Raw genomic sequence first — 24,694 nt, forward strand, 5'->3', positions numbered from 1 at the left:
TTTTATGACCCCGACTGCTTTTGCATGCACAAAATGTCAATGCATTTCGCTGTACTTTAAAAAGTACAATGGGAGAGAATGGGTTAATCTAAGACTACATTGTAATAATTGCAAAACTTTAACCATAGTATTTTTTTTATATATATATATAATTCTTAAATTTTTACCAGTTGGAAAGCCAAACTGGAATCAGTGAGTTGCAAACAAAATTTTGGATAATGATGTGATTGCATTCTCATAAATTATCTTCCCAATTCCCATGGTTAAATTAAACTTAATGTAGAACTAGGTTTGCAAAAACTTATCAACATGCAACCTATTCACTTCGACTATAATAATACAATGTATATGTATACATTGTACCTAGATAATACTGAGTAAAACAAAACAAAATTAATATAAGAAACAAAAACATCTCATAGCTATTGGCCTAGTAGTCCTCCTCATCAGCAGGATGCTGCCATCGTTTAATTGAGAATTAACGTTGTTCTGTGCAAGAAATTCGCCATCAGTACCAGCCGCCAAAACACAAAAACAACTTCGAGGTAATTTTAACTTTTAATTATGCGAAAATGACACAACGCGACAGTAAAAAGAAAACAGAAAAAAAGAAAAAACAATACTGTTAGTTTTGGTTGTGTGTGTCACATGGATTGCTCATTAAAATTTGGAATTGGAATACGGAAGGGGGTGGGGTTGTTCGTATCTAGACATTTTTAGACAGTAGCACAACTTTGTCTTAAAAAATAACAAATTCAAAAAAGCTCAATTAAAAGATAGTTCTTGGTCTTATTTTTTTTTCCAAAGAAATAGAAGAGAGAACGTAAGAAACACCTTTTTTTAAGTAGGAACAAGCATCATTTAATAAATGAAGATATATGACTGCTTACAGAGGTTAAAAATAATTTAATTAACAAATACAATGTATTTTCAAGAATTGTCACAAAGTATGGTATAAAATTTACGACAAATTGTGTTACTGTATATTTTTTAACCTGGTTTTGGTTTCATAAGATTTATTCTATTCTCCAAGAGCTTAGTCATGCATACATTAATGATTATTTTTGGAATAAATATTACATTTTGATAGAGCCCTTAATTGAAAGCTTATGTCTTGAGTTGTTAGGATTTTTTAGAAAAGGTCTTACTTGAGAAAGTAAGACCTTAAAATTCTTAAAAATTTTGAAGAAGCTGTAAAGTTTCGAGGTTATAATTCCTTTATTTTAACCAAAAACTTTAAACAGTTTGTGCCACTGTGTTTAGTCGTCATCGTAGCCCATTGAACACACAAAGCTTTTTGGCTAAATGCCAATTTGAAGTTTCACATAAAACTCTATATAAAAATGAAGACTACTATACATAAACACAAAGCGCGCCAGAATCATTTCGATTGCTCAGTGATATGGTAGGAGACAAAAAAACATTTACCAACCAAAAGAAATAAAAATAAAACTGTAATTGTCAAAGCGATTAAAAAAATGCCAAATTTGCTTAAAGGTCACGGAAGCAAACCAAAAACAAGAACGAATGCTGAGTCTTAACAAATACATACATATATATCCAAAACTCTACCTGAAGTAGACTGGACGAAAACTACGTGTTCGATCCGCAAAATTGTAAACAACAAAGTCTTTCCAGCATTTTCCGATGTACGTTTAGTCAAGAGAACGATTTCGTGCATGAAAATTTAACGCCTCATGGAGCGAAATAGAATTTAATTATTTCCTGTCGAGTGGAAATGAAACAATCCATTCTCCACACCTTTTTGGAGGTCATAAACAACCATTTAGATTAACTCAAACTCAAAAGAAAGCTTCTACAATATTGTTTAGTGAAGAGCCAATACCGCGCGCTTGCCTTGGATACACCATTTGGGACAAAGAGTTGCAAACTTGCAACACTATTCACACAAAAAGAAGAAATATATAACAAAAATACTGTGTGATTGCGTCATAAAAAAAGAAATATTTAACCACCAACAGCAAACAAGCAACATAAGTGTACAGAAATTGCCTTAGGGGCGGAGATGTGCTTCAGAGATGGACGGAACGGAACGGACGAACCTATAGAGCTTTGATGATGGTCTCCATATCGAAAAAGAAGGCAGGAAAAACTGTGCCATATAACATATTTAATAGCCCGCTTACACGAATCAAAGGAAGCAAACAAACTCTCTATGGAAAAGGCCATACCATAGCGCTAGCTAGCTATTCACTGCGCTCTACTTCACAATTTGCGTACTTATTTTCATCCGTTGAGCACGAAACAAGAAAACGAAAAAAAAAAAAAAGAAAACAAGAAACGATAATGAAGATTATTCTTTGCCCCCAAAGCAATTCGGTTCAGGTTCAGAGTAGCCACTTTTTTGGTTTGTAGTGTGTCATAAGATGAACTTGAAATAATATGTACTTAAAAAAAAATTATTCTTTGGTTGATGAATGTGAATGGTGTAGAGAAAAACAAAATTGTAATGTAGAGAAGTTTATTGGCTGTTTATGTGTCCACTGAGCCGAAACACATGTATTAAATTTCTGTATCCAATTACCTACTAGTCGGCTTGTTTTGTAGTTAGTTCAGACTTCTAACGGAAAGTGATACTAAACAGAGGTTTTTGTTTTGTTTTGTATTACGTCATTTTTTGGTTTGGACTCTTAAGTTGTGTTCACACCAATTTAATATTTCAAGCACTTTTACAATCAGGTGTAGTGTTTGAATACTAAAGAAATATTTTTTTAGTTTAGTGTGTTTCGTTTAATCTGTTTTCTGCTCTCCAAAGAGTACTCTAGTCTTTCTGTTTTGAAAGCTTTTAGAGTTTTAAATAATGACAGTCTATTTATTGTTGTTATTTAAAGTGAAACTTGCCTGCAAGCTTTATTTTAAGTACTTGTGGAATAGGTATTAATAATAAAAAATAAGCAAAAGTATATGCCATTATAAAACTTGGAAACAAATTTTATTTGCAATAAGAATGAGTATCTTATCTTTAGTTCCTGTTAAGGCTTTAGTTAAAAGTTAACAAAACGAAGCAAAACTAAGCAAATGACAAGTAGATGTATGTCCTCACCCTTCAAATGGTAAAATGGAATCAACATTTTGGTGAAGATGATGATATAATGGTAAAATTTAAGATGATGAATTTTCTTTGAAACTAGGAATCAATAAACGATTGTGTATTAAAACTATAGTGCTATATTAAAGGCGTTTTACTTTAGGGTACTGAAGTTCTAGGTCACTACTAGTCACTGCTAGATAGCGGCACACAGAATTCGTGCACCTAAAAAATATTGCCGATGGTGAAATAAATACCTACATACATAACATTTTCTTTTGACTAAAACATTTTAACCAAATTGGTAAGTAGGTACCTACTCTTAAGAGTTAATAAATACATATATATTGTAATTTTTTGAAGCTGAGTTATTTTGATGTGTTCTTGTAAACAATTTTGAACTTTTATAGTGACCTGTGGGTAAAATAATCTCAACGCTATTTCAATCTGAACAAAGTGTCTTGACACTGAAGTCAGGTGTAACCATTACTAATCTTTTGATGGGTGCAGCTAAGAACACAAGCGGTTACGCTGGTTATTGACTAATCAATGTTAATACCTTTTTAACCGACATCCGCAAAATAATATCACTTAAAATATGAGTTTAAACTAACCGAAATTTAACAGATGGGTTAGTTACTCCATTTTTATGTTTGTACATACAAATCCGTTAAATTTTTGTTTTTGATTGAATAAATCATAAACAAACAAACATTTATTGCCTCACAAAATTTTAATAACAAAAAAAAAAAATAAAACCAAAGATGGCGCCCAAATTGTCAATTTGGAATAAAATCAGGTTTACCTTGTAAATCTGTATCTGAACAAAAGCATTTATTAATAGCTAAATTATTTCTCTTTGTTTTGTGTTTAGAATACAAAATTAAGAGATATTTATGCAGAAAAAATAATTATAGCCGTGTTTTATTGGTAATTAGTATTTTACGGAGTAAACATTTTATGCGGTAAACAGCAACAAACGATTACTTTTATTTATTTTTAATAATCCTTTTTTGTTGAAGTGTCAAAAATGTATAAGTTTAGAAAAAAATTTCCTCTTTAAAGCAACAAATAAAAACCTTTTGTTTATCCTTAGCAATCATTTGTTGTTGTTTCCCGTGCAAAATTTTACTGAGCTAAGTAATGAGTTACCAAAAAAACACAAATAAAAAAAACGATACTAGGGTTTTATATAAAAAAAATCAAATACTCTTAAAAAAAAAATATTAATCTGTTCATCGTATAATTTATTAACCTATTCATTTTATATAAAAACATTTGAAAAAGTTTTAACATTTTAAACATTAGGATTTATATTGACACTAGAAGCATCATTCAATCACAGCAGTGTAATAATTTTTTATTTTTTTTCATAAATTAATATTTGCCCTTAATTGTATTTACTGTCGAAAATTCTTCATTCAATACCAGCTTTTTTCCTGCTGTCATCTATTTTGCCCCAATCTTTATTTAAAATGTTGTTTCAAAATGGCAACACTTTTTCTTAAATGTGTAGGCACTTGAATAAATGAGAAGGCGGAGGAGGAAGATAGTCAAGCTAAAGCGTAGCAAATTGTGAGTCAGAGATAATTAAGTAGGCAAATCATTCAAGCGTCAGTCATAGTCATCATCATCATCATTAACATCTTCGTTATTGTCGTAGTCGTGTAGTCATAGTCAACCATCATCCCCATTCGTCCATTCCTTCAATCTCCTCCATCCATTGTTGGTCGTTAATCGTTATTTCGTCATTATCTCACATCGAGAGAATTTCAAAATCTGGATTCAAATAAATACGACACATAATATCTACATACAAACAAACAAATACATACACTAATACATGAAGCAACAATAAAATGCGCGTAGGATTGGTGTTATCTATTTCTTATGACTTTGCGCTTTAATAAATCATTTTAATTATTATTGTTTCATCTCATCTGAACTTCTATCAACTTGTAAGTGTTTCTGAACTTTATTTATAAATAGAAAACAATGTTTTAAAGCTATTTTAAGAAAACATTTGACGTATTTGCATCAGCAGTGAGCGCACAAAAAAAGCACACGTTCGCTTTCAAAGCATACTTACACTTTTGGGTGAAATGCAGAGTGACATTAAATATCATTAAAGCTTTCTTAAGAATTATTTAATAAAAATGAAAAGGGTTTTTTGCGGTCGATTGAAGGTGATGAAGGGAATGTGGGGCTTAAAAAAAGTTAACAAGAAAATATAACAAGCCAAATGCCAAACTTAAATGTAATTTGTGTTTTTGTACAGAAGTTAGGAAAATAAAGAATAGTATTACACACGCGACGAGCAAGTTGGATAGGTCTGGGGTTTAGTAAGCTAGTATTAGGTTGGTCACTTTTTTTTTTTTTCTAACGACAACAAGCTCCTGTATAAATTTTTTCTGCGGTCATCATCGGTCAGTGTAACATAGAAATAAAATGAATAACAAAAAAAAAAAAAATAAAAAAAAAAATAAACACACATTTAACGAAAGCTCTTGAAAAGAGGCAAGAGAATGGAAGTGTAGCAGAGTAATGATGGGAGAAATTTAATCTAAAGTTGGACAAAATTAAAATCATTTTAATACAAAAAAAAATGTAGGTACCTTCTTCTTATAGGGTTTTCATTTATTATTTTTTTTCGAATTTGAGGGATTTGTTTTGAAGAAGCTTGATTTTGTTGCTAGGCTGCATATTATTACTAATTTTGTTTTTATTGTTGATAAGTTATTTACTGCGTGCAACCTTGACAAAAAGAAACATTTTCTAGCTCAATCTAGAAAAATTATTGCATTTTAAATATGAAATTCACTTTATTTGTATTGACTGTCAAAAATATCCCAGTGATATGTTTTAAACTGTCCAACTTGAGATTTTTTACGGCCATATTTTTCACTCTGGATTAAGTTTGGATTAGAGTTAATTTTTAAGCCAATCGCTCCGAATTTCATAAATGCATAAATGCAGAATTAATTATGTGATTATTCAATAAATTTTTTATAATTTGCATTCATCCTTATTTCTCCAAAATAGTTGAAAACACAACTGAACATTTTGAATATGACTTTTACATCTGGATTTATAAAGTTAAACAGGCCTCCAGAGAGCAGTTTAAATTTATTTGGATTTCGATTTAAAAAATTGGATTAAAGTAGTGAATATTATGGATTTGAATTTTTTTTTGCTCCCGGAGTAATTTTTTTTTTTATTTTTTTCACGAAAAATTTACAAAAATCTTGAGAAAAAGTTTTGATATTTTCTAATTACACACCAAAACGAAAAAATTATGATTGTACTAGTTATAACATTGTATAAGGAATGTTTTGTACTGAGAGTACAAAAGTGGAAGTCCTATTTTTAGTAAAAAAAAACTAAAAGATAAAAATGCGCATAAAAACCAATGTGTTTTACCAAAAAGTAATTTTCTGGATAAAAACATGTTTACATATTCCATAGATTGAAGAACCATTATAATCATTCTCTTTCAGTGTTACCGATGTTTAATTTTTTAGCTCTAAGCTTAAGGCTACTTGAAAAAATTGAGAAAACCCTCACAAATCCTGCATTTTTTAAAACTAAATATTAACTTTTATACAGTTATAAAATTTCTTGTTGGTCGTAGTACTCATAATGCAATAGCTCATGCACTAATTTTCAAATTTTGATTATTGCAACAAAAAATAAAAAATAACACTGGTCGGCAAAAAACTAAAACAAATTCGGGAGCAAGAACTTTATAAGGTGATTTTGAATGACTTTAGTGTGCTGAATTCAAAACTGTTTACAGATTTTTTCTATCACGTCTAGTTTTTGAGCTATACTCATCACTATTTTCGCTATAAAGCTTCAAAAACTAATTTTTAATTGAGTTTTTTTTTATGTTTAGTCAAAAATATATATTTTCCGTAATATGTTGCTCTTTATAAGTTAAAATCAGAAGACGCAAGATGGAATTTGATTCAAAAAACCATTCATTACTTTGAAAAAAATAATCAAGATTTTGAGATATCTATCATAAATTTCTTTTTTCAATATCTTTGAGAAAAAAAATAATTTTGAAAAAATATAAATACCTTTAGGACGTGTCAATATGGCGTTTTGAGACTGCATAAGTAGTTTTACAAAAAAAAAATTAACGGTGATGTAATTCGATGTCAAATGTACCCAAACAAACGCGTTTTTGACCTATTAATATTCAATTATTTCAAAAACGTGACGTGCCAGTGAAATTTTGACTTCAGATTCGGACTCAGCACACAAAATTCCTCTCGAAAAGTAGGGTTGGGTTCTTGCTCTATATCCATTGCCGACCAGTGTAATTAATAGGTTGTTTCATGCTGAAACCACTAGGAAGCAAAGTGAATAATATGGCCGTTTAACTCGAGATTTAAGAAAAATTTCAACATGTACTTCTACTATTGATTCGAAATCAATTCTTAAGTTAAAATTCTGAAAAGCAATAGTTAAGATCTTATGAAGACTTATTTTGAATTTGTAGTAAATTTTATTACTTTATGGACCCAAATGTTCAGTTTTAAATTGTCAAAAACTGGGAAAGTTCTAAGTTACTGAACGAATAATTATATTATATAATAATTTATATGCTTTCAAAAGTCAGTCTAACCTAAAAAAAATTGTAGAATTCATGCTTTTAGCCTTGGATTTTTAATTACTGCCAAATTCGTTTTCATTCTAACCCACTGTGCTCCGCGCTATAAAGTTTGAGTCTGAGTAAAAATAACACAGAAAAGTAAATTTGTTTATTGCTACGGTTTGTTGTTTAGTTTAGTCGTCAAGTAAAGTCAACGTAATATTTTTTTTATCATTGATATTTGTTTATGAGAGATTGCAAAATGCATTTGCAGAGAGAACTCATATAAAAAAAAAAACAAAACAAGACAAGACGACGACAGGGGTTGGATCAGGTAAAGGGAGTGTAGATATAAATTTTATAAGTTTCACTACGTTACACAAAACACGAGTCGGAAAGAATTCTCGTTTGCGAAACACCCAACCAAAGAAGAATAAATTGGATAGGTTCTTATCAGGTTTTCATTTTATATTTCTCCATATTTTGGTACCTGAACTAAAATAAAACTAGTTTTGTTGTTTTTTGTTCGTTTTTTTTTTTTTTTTTTTTTAGTTTTGTTTGTTTTATTTTTCCTCTTTTTAACTTTCAATGTCAAAGCTATTTGCTTTGAAAATACGAAAAGGAAAAAAGAAAACAAAGTAAAAGTACTTTTTTAAGTTGAAATGTTTGTACAGGGGACTCTCTTTGTACGAGTTTTTTTTTCCTCTTTTTCATTTTCAGCTATTGATTTAGTTTAGTGCAGTGTTTTTTTTTTTTCTTTTGAAACAAAATTGTCCTTATTTCGTGGAAAGGAAATTCCTGTTTTGACAAGCACCTTTTGAGAGAAAAAAAATATTTTTGACATATCTACTAGTTGACAAGGTTTTGCAATTTTTGTTTTTGCAAACAACTTTTAGCTGATTGTGGTGGTTTGTTAACATTTTAAGATAAAAACAAGTTATGAAAATTTTTCTGATAAGTTTTTTTGATTTTTCAATGAAGAAAAGGTGCGTAAGAAATGTATTGTTTGTTTATTGATAACAGGGTTTTAGTGACTGCTTAAGCTGCGGCAACATTTAATGTAAGTTAGATAAATGAGTTATTCGATGTTAAATGATAAATTCTTGGAGAACGTATTTAAGTGGGACTTGGTCGTATTTCGTTAAGGTTGATTTCATAAAACTGAATCCTCAAAACAGACATAGAAAATGTGGCTTTAAATTGAAATACAAATTTAATGTTTTAAATGATTGGTGTTTTTGTGAGGTCACATACGTAAAGCAACCAAGTTGGAAAATATTTTTTTTTTTTTTTTTAATATTCCCACGCCTCTTTCCCCCCCAGATACCGCACGCGCTGGGGTCCATTTTCACCGAGTACGAAGTCATTTGCGGATGATTATCGTATCGGCACTTTTTAGTGTGTTTTGAAGGTAAAAACAAATTAAAAAGAACTAAATAAGTAAAGAGAATGGTGATACGAATATCAAAGGAAGGTCAAAGATTGGGACTGCTTAGTACAAGCATTTATTATATCTGCAAAATAAAAAAAAATTTAAAATGAACAAAAAAAATAAATTTAATATTTCATGTTTAATTTTCAGAAAGTGTCAAAATTTTAAAACAAAAATGTTTTAATAGTCAAGAGTGTTGAGAAAAAAATAATTCAATATACATATGTACATAAAATTAGGTATAAAGACATTAAATGAGAAAAGAATCAGTAAACATTAAACATAAATACAAAAAAAAAGTTTATGAGCGTGGTACACTGGTTTTTAGTATTTTTTTCAGACTAGTTTTATTAATATTAAAATCAAACAGATTAGTATTCAAATTTACAAGCTTACACATGCGAGTTAAGGGCACATGCATACCATAATTAGTACGGTGTTGGGGTAATTTTATTAAATCTAAGCTACGAAAGTTATAAGCACCTCTCCGGTAGTTAAAATTAATATTAATTAAGCAGATCCGGGCCATCAATTACACCCGTTATAAGTTGATGAATAAATACTAGGTCGTTATTTACTCTCCTTTGAGACAAGGTTTGGATCTGCAGTAGGTTGATTCGATGCTCATAGGAAGGAAGGTTAAAAGGGTCCGTCCATGGTAAGCCTTTTAAGGCAAAACGAATAAAATTACGTTGGACTGATTCTATTCTTTCTATATGGATGCTGTAAAAAGGTGTCCAAACTTGAGATGCGTATTCTAAGTGGGGGCGAACTAAGCAGTATATAAAATATAAAAAAAATATAAAAGAAATATAAGAAAAATAAAAAAAAAATATAAAAGAAATATGTATAAGAAAAATAAAAAGAAGTATATAAGAAATTTAATAAAATAAAAAAAAAAAATAAAAAAAATATACATAAAAGAAAAATAAAAAAAAATATAAAAAATTTAAAAAAAATATACATAAAAGAAAAATAAAAAAAAATATAAAAAATTTAAAAAAAATTTAAAAAAAAAATTTAAAAAAAAAAATTAAAAAAAAAAATTAAAAAAAAAAATTAAAAAAAAAAAAAAAAAAAAAAATTAAAAAGAAAAATTAAAAAAAAAAAATTAAAAAAAAAAATTAAAAAAAAAAAAATTTAAAAAAAAATTAAAAAAAAAAATTAAAAAAAAAAAATTAAAAAAAAAAAATTAAAAAAAAAAAATTAAAAAAAAAAATTTAAAAAAAAAATTTAAAAAAAAAATTAAAAAAAAAAATTTAAAAAAAAAATTAAAAAAAAAATTTATTAAAAATTCAAAAAAAAAAATTTTAAATATAAAAAATGTTAAAAAAATTAAAAAAATATGTTAATTTATTTCAAAACGAAAAAGTGAGAGCAAAAGTATTTCACCACAACATTTTAAATGTGGAAGGTGTGATGCTCTCTATTTAATTTTTCACGTTTAAGGTTCTACTTTTTAACTAAAAAACAAAAAAGAATAGAGGCCAACAAAAGTTTCAAAAGTCAATTCTAGCATGTTTCGAATTTGTTGACTTGTATTTTTTTTGTAGTCACGCAAGCGTTTGACTCAAAAGTCTTTTACACAATCTACATGCTTTAAAAAACGGGTTCAAAATTAATTATTTCTAAAATTTTAACTAAATTGACACTAAATGCATACGAAGTGCAACGTTGAATTTTTGTTTAAATAAAACATTTACATATTTCTTTTAATTAAGACAATTTTCAAAGAGTTCATAAATTTAATTTAGAAAACCAAAAACTATTACTTAAGTTTTCAATAAGATAATGTTCTTATCCTTTTGTTATTCTGTGAATTTAAACGAACTTCAAGGACGAAACACAGAACTTAATCAATAAGTGCAATCCGCACTAATCAAAAACCATTGAGCTCGAGACCAAAGTAACGCATCTCATAGTCAGCTACCCACAAACACATCCTCGTTTGTATGCAAATGCTAAAGTTTATCTTAATCAAAAATTCAAAATTAACATTGAACTGTATGACCGTAAAGTTTTACTTGAAAACTGTTGGTTGGCTGCTCGGTCATAAAAGATAAAATCGTTGTAAACACACGATGACGATGAAGACGACGACAACAACAACAAAGTTGAATTCGAATGAGATGGGGCGTTTGTGTGTCGTGGCGGGGGAAGTTTATGTTGTGAACTTTGAATTCAAACAGAATGTGTATTTACCTACACACTATACAGAGAATTTGTTAAACATACATAAATGTAGCGCAGAATACGATACGTTTAACCTATTCGTCGCTAACACACACATAAATAAATCTATTAGAGACATAAGATACATTTGGTGTAATTGAATTGCGTGACTTGTCATCGTATTATAAGAAATTATATTTTATTTATAAATTTTGAAAATAACAATGTGGATATTTTGAAATTGATGTTTGTTTATCTTTTTTCGTTCCTAAAATATTCACTGTTATACATTTTTAAGAGAAAACAAAATGTTTGATATTGTTGAACACAGTTCAGACGTATACCAACGATTGTAATCAAACAAATGTTTCTTTAAATTTTACATTGAAAAAGCTGACTTCAATTTGCAAACATGATTGCATCTAATTTTTTTTTATATAGATAACCAATGCAATAATTTGATGATGTGGTCCATTTAGTTTTCGTTTCGTCCCTCGTCAATTGGAACCTTTTTTTTTTGTTGTGTTAAGTTATATTACCGAGCAACATATTCACAAATGACATGATAAAAACGTTAAATTTCTATTCAATAAATATGTAAGTACATATGAGGCCTCAAACAAAAAAAAATTAAACTATGATATTCAGGACGAAATTAATAAAGTCTTTTTTCTTATCAAGATACTTCTTAACTTCCATATGTTGATAAAAATATTAATCATTAGCTGAAACCAAGTTCCAACAATTTTTTCATCGACGATATTCTTTCATTCCTTTTAAATAGCCTCTTTTATTCTTGGGCTAAGTCCTGGCCCTGACTCGTCCCTTAAGCTTAATCCAAGGATCTATTTTTTATTTCGTGCCCTTTGTGACATCTTTGTATTGACATCGTGTATTTTCTGGAAAACTGCTGCGGCAAAAATAAGACGAGCTAAACCACTTTACAGAATATAGCATAACTTTCATATTGCTTCTTCCGTTGTAAGTTGGATATTAGTTTCTGCATCCGAAGCGATATTCGTCGAATTCATCCACGTGCTAGTTTTATAGTTGAAGAGTGAATTTTACCATATCTTCAAGGAAGGACGAATAAGTGAACCGAATTATAGCCCGATGAAAATTCGAAATTGAAAAATTCGGTTAGCACCTTTGTTCATATTTATTTAAGCAACAACCGTGATTCTATTTTCTTTAACGCACTTCTCCATTTTATTAGATTTATTCTTTGTCAATTATACGCTATATTCAGAAAATAAAACATTTATTGTCTTATTTCTAATGGATATCTTGAGCCACGGCTTCTTAAAAACGTGAACAGTATGACTAGACTAGGAAGTTTTAACAGAAAATGTTGCTAACTTATTATACCGGCACACAAAAAAAAAACTGTGGCGTGTACAACGATCTTGACCTATCTAGGGTTATTGATGTATCGATGCGCCGAATCCAACGTCTGTCTGGCCACATCAGGTCTTGGTTTTGATTACTGGTAGAGAAAGTAAATCAGATGTTAAAAAAATAATTTCTAAACTACTTAAGTATCTTAAATAACCGTTTAATTTTTTTTTTTTTCGTTTCAGAAATCAAGAATTCTGCTTAGCACATGTGAATTTTTCCGGTGAGTTGTTTTAACCATTTTTAAAATGGATTTCATTTGGAGTTTAAAATTTAACACATTCATTAACCATTGAGCATCGGGAGGCAAATGTGAAAATATGCATTTTTGGAGAGCTACAATTTAAAATAATAATAAGGTTTTCTGCAACTTTTCGCTTCAGAGGGTCCAATAGAAATTATCTATAGAATTCATTCCCGGAAAGCTTTCAAAGAGAGTCCATTATTCTTTTATTTTTTCATGGCAGAATAACGTGACACTCTTAACTTTGGAACAATAAATACACTTAGCAGAAATATGATAGCTTCGAGTCTCAAAAGCAATTTCAAATTCGTAGAACCAATGCGTTCCCAAGCTCCTTTTTGTTTTGGTCCTGGTGGTTATGGTGTTTTCCACGTATAAAGAGCATATAATCCTTTTCTGAGATGCCAGAATGGGCGATGTTTGGTTGTTGGAAAAATGTGCTGGTCTTTTACATTATAACAATAAACTTACATTTGGTTCTGATATGCGGAAATGGTTTTTATTTTTAAGACCTTTTTTGTAGAGCGTTCAATTTCCTAGAATCGTCATTTAATACCAACTTTTTCAAATTTGATTTTGAAAACTGACTTTCAAATTAAAGTTTTTTAACTTCAATAGTACACAAATAAGCCAAGGCCTTTTAAAAAATAAATTCCAAGTAAATAGTATATACTAGAAAACGTGCTTAAAGTAACTGCAAATATTGCAGATTTTTTTTAGAATATTATGAACAAAAATTAAACATTATATAATTCAAAAGAATACATATATGTATATTCGAAACAAAAACTGTGTCACTAAATTTATTTATAAAATACAAACAGTGAATAAGTACTGCCATCCCATGAAGTATTTTTTTCCTTTAATTTTAATTATTCTTTTGACCCAAATTTAAACTTTTATTTATCATTCTTTCGCAATGTTCTTATCATCAGAAATTTAAATTTATTTAAACTTCTCCGAAAAAACGCTTAAACGTTTAAAATCACTAATTTAGCTTAAACAATTCATTTACATAATGCCTCAGCTAAATGAATTTATTCAATCGATTTCATTATTTTATATTCTATCCTTTCATAATATTAAAAAAAATTGTTTTTTCTTTTCTTTTCAACGTGGGATGCTTTGGCCCCAAACAGCTCATCGCTATAACATTCATATTCAAGAAACAAGCATCTGTTCCTTTTCTTTTGTATATCTTCTAATCCCCTGTACTAAAACCGTTTTATAGGGCATAATACATTAGGATGATTTGAATGAAATGTAGTAAAACATCAACAGTTTTGTTTATTAAAGATTATTTTATAGAATTAATGTTTTTATAAGTAAATTGTTAAACAAAATTTAAAGCTCATCTTAAGGCATATCTGCATTTAAACATTCATATCGAGAGTGCAAATTTGAAATCGGTTCCTAAAAAAAATGGTGCAGCCAATCTCGGTTTTTTTTAAATTTTAATGTCAAAAACTTTTTCTTGTGTAAGTACAATTTTTTAAGTTCAATTTATCTCATTTTTATATTTTATTTAGTAGAAAAATATGTGGTAAAATTTACCCAGTAATACCCTAACTTCTATTATGTTCTTTTCATTTCTGATTTATACTCAACTCCTTGGGTGTATCTACTATGATGACGAGGCAAGGGATGAAATACAATCCCTCTCTAGAGCTTCAAGTTTACCACTGTAACAAAAACAAAAAAAAAAAACGCAAAAAAAAAAGAATAAGCACTAAAAAAATAAAACACTAATAAAAATGTAAACAAAAGGTAACGAAGAAAGAATAGATATACGAGTAGAAACAGAGAATTCGAACAAAACGAACGAAATAAAAAAAAAAAAACGAAATAAATAGACAAAGTTAAACATCTCTTAGATTATCTTAGATATCGAGTTGAGGAGGAAGCTTTTCATCTTTTATTTTATTTTTATTTATTTCTAGTATTTGTTTTTCTTGCAAATGAATAATACCACTCAACTCACTGGAACAGGACGGAAAGATGCTTGATTCTATTATTCGTTTTTTGTATAGTTTCTTATCCATTCCAATCGATATCTATCGAAAAGTTTTTATTTACTGATTTATGGAAAGGCAAACCTTTGTAGATGTGAATGTGTATTGTGTATAGAGTTTTATAGGTTATGAGAAAAATTTATAAATTGAATCGAACTTTGAAGTTGAGGTGTTTTCTTTTATTCAATTTGGATAAATTTCTAAAGTACCCTCAAGGAGAGGTTACAGGGTTGTCTTAAAAACTGAATTAAGGAATGGTAAATTTATATGCTGTCAAGATGACAGGAAAACTAGACTCAAAGAAACAACAATACATTATTAAAAATCATAGATTTTGTCGTCTTTACTAAGTGTGAATTATGTTTTCAAAAAAAAGTCGTGGCGGCAGTAGTCCAAGGATTACTGATGTAAGTCAGGCTTTTCAAGAATTGCGGCATACCAACATGAACAAGGGTACAGCTATCTTCAAAATATCTGCTCAAGGGCGGAAGATTGCTAAGTAAATTCATTCCCCAAAGTACATACATATATTGGAAATGCTCAAGCCTTGTGGATGAGACAAAAATTCTTCATAGATGGCGAAAATATTTTGACGAAGTTTTAAATGAGCAGGCTCCCTAGGATATACTTTCGAACAGCCGAATCTAATTGCGAGAAGTACCCCACATCACATTCGAAGAAGTTAGCGGGTGATTCTAAGAAAGGAAAAGCAATTGGCCCAGACGAAGCGCCCCTATGAGTTCTGTAAAAAGATAGGCATAGGGTCTAGTTTTCTAGATGGATCATGATCCCATCTACAAGCTTATCAGCGGTGATCAAATGCCTATAATTAGTTAAAGAAAAGTAACCTTCCCCTAATCTACAAGAAGGGCGAATTAATAGTTGTCATAAACAATGAAGTGCGTTTAGCGGATTTTGGATGATTGTTTGGGAAAAAAATACATTGAGCAGTGCGGGCTTGTTTCAACCACAGATGCAATAAGAAAAACTTCAGATGCAATAAGAAAAACATCGTGATTCCTCATGGAATTTGTTTCGAGTTAGTTGATTTTAAAAACACCATTAGACAGACAACGAAAAGTTCCACAAATCTACTTGCGAACGATTTTTAACATTAAAGACTAATCAAAAATGATGAACTAGCAAGTAAAAACAAAGGTAAAGTAGGTACCCTGCAGGAGTCACCGAACAGTTCCGAATCAAAATTTGTGTGCACCAGGGAGAAGTCTTGAGTCCTTTGCTCTTTATAAGAGTCTTTGACTTATTGCTTGGTTGCAAGATATCAGATTAGAAAGTGTATCTGTTATTCTTGCTGTAGGGATGGTTGCTCTCAAGAAAAATGTATACCTCAATAGCACCAAAATGGCTTATCTATAATCAACAGTGAAGCTTCTTGTGATGACGACCAACAACCATCGCTTAAGCGTATGCTGGATGCAGTCCGAGAGAACTCTTCCATCTTTTTTGACCGAAAACTGCCCCCTAAACCGAAAAACAGCTTTTTACGGCAGATATTCCCTCAGGCCTTAATCGGTAAAAAATAAACTACCTCTCTTGTTACTTCCCGTTAAGCAGATCTCCAAAAGCTTCTTATTTATGTGATCGAAAAAATATAAAAAATCGGCCTTTTCACAAAAACGTTTAATCATAAAAAAAACTACTACAATTTAAGCTGATCCTTAAAAAAAAGAATTTATCGATGAATAAAACATCTCGTTTCCTGTAAATAATTCATGTTTTAACAAACAAACCCATTCTTATATATGTAAAATATTTTCTCATAAATTCTAAATGCCTTAATGTCTGCTACTTTTTTTCTTCTTAGTACAGAAGGTGACAAACAAACTCATCCCCCATTACAAGAGAAATGATTTTTAAGTGAATATTTTTAAGAATACATCAGAAGGTTTGTTTACCTTCCCGAAAATTGCGTGTTAGCTATGATAACCAAATTGATTTCTAAATTTGAATAAATAATTGCATTGCATCATAAATTTTGATCATAAATTGCCATCGATAACTTCTTAAACCTTCGTAAATAATATTTATTTTTTATTTTATGCAAAGAAATGATGAATTGATGTTTGTAATTGCCTTAATCTCGTTTATGAACTTTACTTTTTATTTTATTCAAAGAAAAAATTCAAGATTCCAATTAGAGAAAAGGAAGTTGTTTTTCTCTTTATTTTTTTAATGGTTCTTTTGGTTGGAAACTTGATAAATAGGAAATGATGTTTAGGTTTATCGTCTGCCGTGCTATATCTAGGTTTGTAGGTATACATACACACTGTTATATTGTACACAGGATGCAATGAATTTAAACTAGAAATCCGTAACAAGGATTCATGAACTTTTAGTTATCCAACACTGCGAAAGAAAGGATTCCTTTTTATTTTTTTTTTCAACACAAGTTGCCGTCCTCACCGAGCGAGAACTTTATAAGGGATCAAATTTTTATTTTTAATAAAGTTCTTTAATTTGACTAAGAAAAGTTGGGAAAATATTGTTTGACATGAAACCACCTTAAGTTTTTGAAAAATTTTTAAATTTTTTTATATGAAACCACCTTAAGTTCTTGATCAATTTTTAAAGTTTTAAGCAAACAAAGAAAACAAAAACATCTTTGAAATGTCGATTTTGTTTGGTGAAAAAGAATTGAAAATTTGAATTAACTAAATACTTCAGATTTAATATTATATTGCACTCAATCAGCAATTAATTGTTAGTTATAGTTAAAGGTGCTTTAAAGCTTTAAGAGAACTGGTTTGTATGAAAAGGGGAATCAAATTCAAGAAGCATAAATTACTTTTAAATAAATTACAAGCCACGAATAAATGAAAATGAAATAATAATTCTGGAATGCTTCGCTTTAAAAAAATATTAAAAAATATCCATGTTGTGATACTTGCTTTTAAATAAAAAAAAGAAATAATTTATAAAAATAATGGGTAAGTTTGTATGCAACCTAGATGTTCCGTGGCAAAGAATGATATTATTTTTATTGATGGATGTACATAGTTAATAAGCCCGTCGATTGGCCTAGAAGGATAAGGTTTCAAGGCATTGCCTACGTGGATGATGTGGAAATTGCGGTCTAATCAGACAAGGACTGATAAAAACGATTTAAAACAAGACGATTACTGAGGTAGTGGGTAGGCAAAAGTATCCATCTCACAAATAAGAACTACATAGTTTTTTTGCGAAGTCGGAATTCAAACTTCTGCCTTTAAAAGGTGTGCGTTTACCCATCTAATCAGTCTAAATATCTAGAACTCATTTTGATAAAAAAAAACTGACCCTGAAGCTCAATATTGAAGAAAGGTAAAAGCAAATATCGCACTTTTCTTATGCGAAAAAGATAAGCGGTAAATGGGGTTTCTCTACACCCAGAGAAAGCTACACGGAGAAAACAGACAACATAGAATTAAGCAGATGGCACCTTAATTTAAGCGGATTTCTGCATAGTTTTTTGCTAAGATGACTTTCACCTTAAATTCAGGTGGTATCACCTTAAATTAAAGTGACAAGTCACATTAATTTGTTGAATGCACAAATTAAAAAAAAAAAAAACTTGCAGCCACCGGGGATCGAACCCTGTTGGGTTACTAGGTAATTGCCTTAACACTGCGCTATCTCATTGTTGGAAATGAGTATGATAAACTGCAAGTAAGCAAAGTGGGACTATAATTTTAAAATTTTTATTTTTGGTCGGTTTTTTTTTAAGATGAACATTCACATTAAAACAAGGTGAAGTTTACATAAAATTTTACTAAGTTTAAGTGGAATCACCTTATTTTAAGAGGATATTACCTTATTTTAAGGTGGTGAAATTTAATGTAAGCATCATCTTATTTTAAGGTGACACTTTTTTCTCCGTGTAAAAATTGATTTTACGTTGTTCTCAGTGTATACGGCGAGTATTTGCGTACTTGGCGGACTTAAGTCTTATATCCAAACCGGATATTCGGATACTCTCGGGCAGACTTAGGGCCAGTTGTTAAATTTGTGGGTCAGCTCAGGAATTAAACTCTCCGATTTCGGCGGCCTAGCTGTGGATCAAATTTGGTTTAAGCATGACTTTAGCTATTTAAACATAAATGGATCTTGAACCGGTGCTAAACTGCACCTTTTATAACGATTTCAGAAAATAAAAGTTGATGAACCACGGATTAAATATTTGTACAACTGGCCCTTAGTCTCTTCGAAATCCATTACAGTCCCAGACTGTCAAGCATTTCTGAGGCAGATGTCAGATCAGAACAGTTCACCATTCATCTATCGTATTTAGCGGGTCAGAGACATTTCAGCCAACTGTATGTAAGTTATACAAACTTGCGAACACGGCAAAATTTAATTTTACTTTTTGCCTATTGTATGTTCCGGATGATGATATAATAAGCAGCTCTTTTTTCATTTCAATTTTGTTACCAAACAACAAACCAGTTTAGTTGAAAAAGTTTATTCCATTCAGGTGAAACTAGAAATATGTACATAGCCTTACAATTTACGGGTGAACAAAATTATTTCGGATGAAAAAAAATTCAACGTGAAACTCACAATTAGATAAAGTAATTGTGGTATCTTTCTTAACAGAGAACAGCAACTGGGAAGATGCGCTATCGTCTCATATTTCTACTAGTAATAGCTTCGACAAAAGGTGATGTGAGCGACTCCTAGCTTCGCCTTGCAGGACTCTGGTTGTCAAGTAATCGAATTCAAAATCTAAAAATTGAGTCTCATTGATCTTTTTGTGTTTAAAATAGTGCAGAAGTCCTAATAAAATACTTCCATTCCGACGAACCAATTGATGTACTTCGATAACAAAAAATTTTCCAGGTCTAAGCATTTTTTTTTTAAATTAAATTATGAGGTTTAAAAACTAATCTATCAGCGAATTTCAATATATACGGAAAATTGAAAAGAACTGAATGTTTACGCAATGAGTCGTGAAGGTTTAATTATTTGGGGCAATTTAGAGAATTAAGAATGTAAATCTGTTATTTTGAATAATTTTTCTGTTATGATTAAAATAAATTGAATTCATTCTGCAAAAATTGTATACTGTTTATTTTCAATATTAAATATTTATAAATCCATCAATTCCACTCTTTTTACAACCAAAACAAAAAAAAAATTTCAGTTTTTACCTTTTATGAAACAATTCGCCCAAACTCGCCGCTTAAATCAAATATGTACCCAGTCTATTTTCAATGATTCAATAAAATATTTGTTAATGTAATTGATGTGTGTGCACTGTGCAATATTCCACAATGACCTTGATGATGATTATGTCACTTTTCATTCATTAGTGCCTGTTTCCACCAATCCACCGTTATATTTGAAAAATATCCTTGACCCAAAAAAACCTTTGAAACTTAAATTAATGACTCATCATTTATGCTCTTCTCTCTACAAAGTACACACCACACCGGGATAGGTTCGAGTAGGTGGTCGTCGTGTCGCCTTCGCTGGGCTGGCATGTAAAAGCCAAGCTGGCAGCTATCGCGTGAGGTGGGAAAATAACTAGCAAAAACATTTTTCACCTGTGTAATACTTGACGTACATATCTACTTGTGTCTGCTCGTTGCTTTCCTAGATTTTGTTTTTCCAGTGTTGCCATGAAAAATTAAATTAGGTATCTGCTTATATGAACTTAAAAAAAGAATCTTCAAACTTCAAAGAACTTATGGTTTGGGTTTCAGAGGAGGGTGAAAGAAAATTACATTTTCTGATTTAAAATATTTCTGTAAAAGAACTTCCTAAGCCACGGTTTCAATCACGTTAATATCAAAGAGAGTAACCAAACAAAGTAAACTTCTATATTCTTATTTCTGTTTCGGATTGAAGTTTTTGACGAAAAGGATGTCAATGATTACAAAATAAAAAGTCGAATGCAAACAAAGTCTTACACACATGGCAATGCTGCTTTGTTAGTGATAAGAAAATGTCACGTGATTGATTATCAAAATCCACGATACTCCTCCGCGACATGAATTGCAATTAATTTTGGAAATTTGCTTTGGAAAAGCTGCACCAATTTTTTTTTTCGTTCGTTTGCTCAATACTGATTGTAACCGAAAAGAGGAGAACCAGTTATCGGCAATGCTAACCTATTTTCACCTCGAAAGAGGTGAAGTAAAAAAAATCCATTTCCATTACTTTTTTTTTGTTTTTGTTGTTTTGCTTTCAATGAAAAAAAGCTCTTTGAAAAGAGTCAGTCACAGACAACAACGACTAGCGATGACGACGGTAACAGCAACAAAAATGGCAAGGAATCTATATCAGTGAGGATTAAACGAACATGTCCCAATAAACAGGTTCCGTTTTACGAAATAAAAAAAAAGTACATACGTAGCTCCATAGCATCCCGAGTTGTATTGAAATTTATTTGATGTTCGTTTGATATCGATGCACAGGTTAGTACGTTGACTACAAAAGCATTAAAAGACCTACAGTGGGATGCTTTAAATATAAAAGATTCAGAATCCGAGCCGACTTGTTGTGAGTGGTTTTAATGATTCAAAAACGGTGATTTTGATATGGAAGACAAAGAACGTCCAGGTCAGCCAAAAAAGTATGTGCACTATAATGAACTGTTGAAATCAGGTCAAACGATCAAAGGGGACCTCTACCTAACAAAATTGATCCGTTTGAAAAGAGCTATCGCCGAAATACGGTCAAAATATGCGACCTGGCATGAAAGCATAATCTTTCATCATGAAAATGGCGCGTCGGGGTTGCAAACCGACTAAAAACTATTCAACAAAAGAGCGGTTCTTTTGACACAGAATCCATAAATTGACAGAAAAATGGGAAAAAGTAGTGGCTAGCGATGGACAATACTTTGAATTAAAAAAACGTACATTTTCGAACAAAACCTTTATTTTCGAATAAAACGTTCATTTTCGAACATAAAACGATAGAAATTAAGTTATAGTCGCAATGTATGGAATAAATGCCGTAAAAAGCTATGTATATTAAGCTGGATCCACACTAGGTTGAAAAACACGTTCAACATAATGCTCTAAATCAACATACTGAACAGTTAAACATTTCCAAACTATTCTAACTGATGTATATAGGACATATGTACCTGAGCCCACACATCGATTAAACCAGTTTGGAACGGTTTAACTATTCATTATGTCGATTTGGAACGTATGTTGAACGTGTTGATCAACCTAGTGTGGATCCAGCTTTAGATTAATATTTTCTTTTTATTTTATTTCATTTTGTGGAAAATAGTTGCAAAATTTTATACAGAAAAGTTAAGGGAGGGAAGTGGCAACCCTGTTTAAATGTGCTAAAGTTTTTAAAAACTTCAAATTTAAAATAAAATATAAATGATACATACATGATACCATTAAAGCTTTAAAAAAAAAAAACAAAATATTTACATGGCAACCATATTTACATGCAAAGGAAAAGAAAAACACTTAAAAGACAATTTTTTAATGCAAAAAATGTATCATTTGCATCCTTTTTTTCAGCAGATGTTAATATTTAATTCAACAAAAAGTAAAGCTAATGTAATTTTTTTTTATAATTAAAAATGCCCCACTGTGCGTCGCCGCCGTAGCTAGGTCACAGTAGTTTTTCGTCCCCATACGGCTGGTCTTTGAATAGAGAGTGCATAGCGTATACACATTCGTATATCTAAATACATACCGACACAACTCTGGATAGCTAGGGCAGAAACACCATCATCATCTTCACGTTGCGATGGCAGTGGGGCTTGTTTGACTTGGAATTCTGAAGTAGGTATTGAGTGGCGCAGCTATTTTATTTGCGATAAGGAAAAAAAAGTGAAATCACATGTGAGTCGAAAAAAAATTACATACAACACATAATAATTTTAAAAAAAAGATTGAACGACAACCGGAATTATGGTGACCGTTTCTTTGAAGTATAAACATATCAATGGCTTATAATGCAAAAGCTTATAATCGATTTAAAACTAGCACTTTCTCATAAGTTGAAGATTTGAAACTTTAAACGTACCTACTTGTTTTTATCACTCCACTTAAAATAAAAATAATTTTAATAATTTTTTATTATTTTTGTTATTTCTTTCTTCGTTGTTTTTATCTTTTTCAAAAACAGAAACATTTTTAAAATTTTGTCTGTTTCTGCCCTCGAATAGGACTTTTTTTTAACAAAAAAGCCTTTTAAAAAGTTTTACATTTATAAGACTCAGCATATTGTTAAAATAGTTGTGTTTCATATATTTTAACCACATTATCACCCAATGTCGAAGCATTTCAAATCGTCCGCTCAAATATCTGTAATTTCCAAAATAAATTGATTTTATCTACCTATGCTTGAAAGAATAATGCGTGAACCGCCCACCCAACAAGAGTCAAATCGTCGTTGGTCGTATAGGTCAGAATCAGCAAACCTTATCTATGTCATTTATTATCCATAATTCGTTGATGACATTTAATTGTACATTTAAAACAAGTTGATTGATTCGGAAAAGATTGCTGCAACAGAGCGTATATACAAAAGATTAGAAACTGCTAAAACAGACAAGGGAATATCAGCCTATCTATCGAGCATATCTATCTACTTAAGCCAAAGCTATAAATGACGAGCTAAAAACACGACCATACAACAACAACTCGGACTATTAATAATTACTCAATCAGATACACCAGGTCGTCGACTCGGATTGCAATTCAAAGAGAGAGAGAATAGTGGACTCAATGATACGTCTACGTAGGGTATCGTTCGTATAATAATCATTTCGACTTATTTTTTGTTGGTAAAAAAAATCAGCAATAGTAGCAATAGCAACAGCAGCAGCAGAAGCGCACACCAATGTCGTGTGCGACTTGTTCGTTTATTTGTGTGCTTTTGCTTATTACTTTTTTTTTTGTTTTGTTTCGGTGTTGTTGTTTTTGTTGTTGTTGTTATCTTGTTCGAATTTTCCACTCGGTGTTTGCTGCCTTCCGTCTCTCGGTCTCGTGTTCGAAGTTCGTGCGCAAAGTTAATGACATAACTGAACGATGGATTATAAAAGTTAAGTATAGTGGACTGCCTTAGAGAGGAGAGCCAAAGGGGCTTTCTGTCTCTGAGTTTCTCAAGTAATTTCTTATTGTGGTGTGTTGCACCGAGTGCGGATATATGAGAAGGGGAAATTGGTGTAATTGCATAGGTATTATATTTGATTTTAAAGACTCGTACGAATTTATGCAGGTTAAGTTAAAGTTTTTTTTTCTATTTTTTTCTAGAACACAAAATCTAAGTATGTCTTTACTTCTGTTTTTAAAGTTTCAATAAATCGGATTTAGGGCTTGGCTACCATTTGGAAAAAAATACTAGCTTACTTGAATTTTGATTAAATGAAACTAAAACCAAGGCTACATTAATACTCTTTCTAAGTGAAATAAAAGTTCTATTTTCAAACCCTTATTGAATAAACGTTCTCAAATAAAAAAGTGCAGTGATAAAAGTTTGTATGTATAAACATTTCGTTTGCATTGAAAAATCAAGAATGTGCATCTAAATATTTTAGGCGTTTAAATAGGTTCAAGAAATTAGGGGGTACCAAACATATTAGTAAAAAAATTTTAATATTAATTTGAATTAAAAATAAAAACACATTCCTATCATGGGGGAAAGAGCATTTCAAAATTCCAAAACTATCGACTAAGCAGGTCATTCATTTTGCTTATCAAATGATCAATTTCAAGTACATATTATATTAGGGCGAACCTTAATATTTAAAGTTAAGGAAATAGCTCTGAAAAAAGGTTGATAAATTACATGAAGAGAAACAACATTTTAT

General features: G+C 30.4%; 1 protein-coding gene across 1 annotated transcript in view; it reads left to right on the top strand.

Annotated features, from left to right (window-relative positions):
- The window catches only part of LOC129920112 (7SK snRNA methylphosphate capping enzyme bin3), a 104,424-nt gene that overhangs the window by 10,161 nt on the left and 69,569 nt on the right, over positions 1–24,694 (top strand). The window contains exon 2 of the mRNA XM_056001312.1: positions 12,834–12,871. The gene's annotated coding sequence lies outside the window, so the exon portion shown is untranslated. The remainder of the gene's footprint in view (positions 1–12,833; positions 12,872–24,694) is intronic.

This window comes from Episyrphus balteatus, chromosome 4, assembly GCF_945859705.1.
Source record: "Episyrphus balteatus chromosome 4, idEpiBalt1.1, whole genome shotgun sequence".
Taxonomy (NCBI): Eukaryota; Metazoa; Arthropoda; class Insecta; order Diptera; family Syrphidae; genus Episyrphus; species Episyrphus balteatus.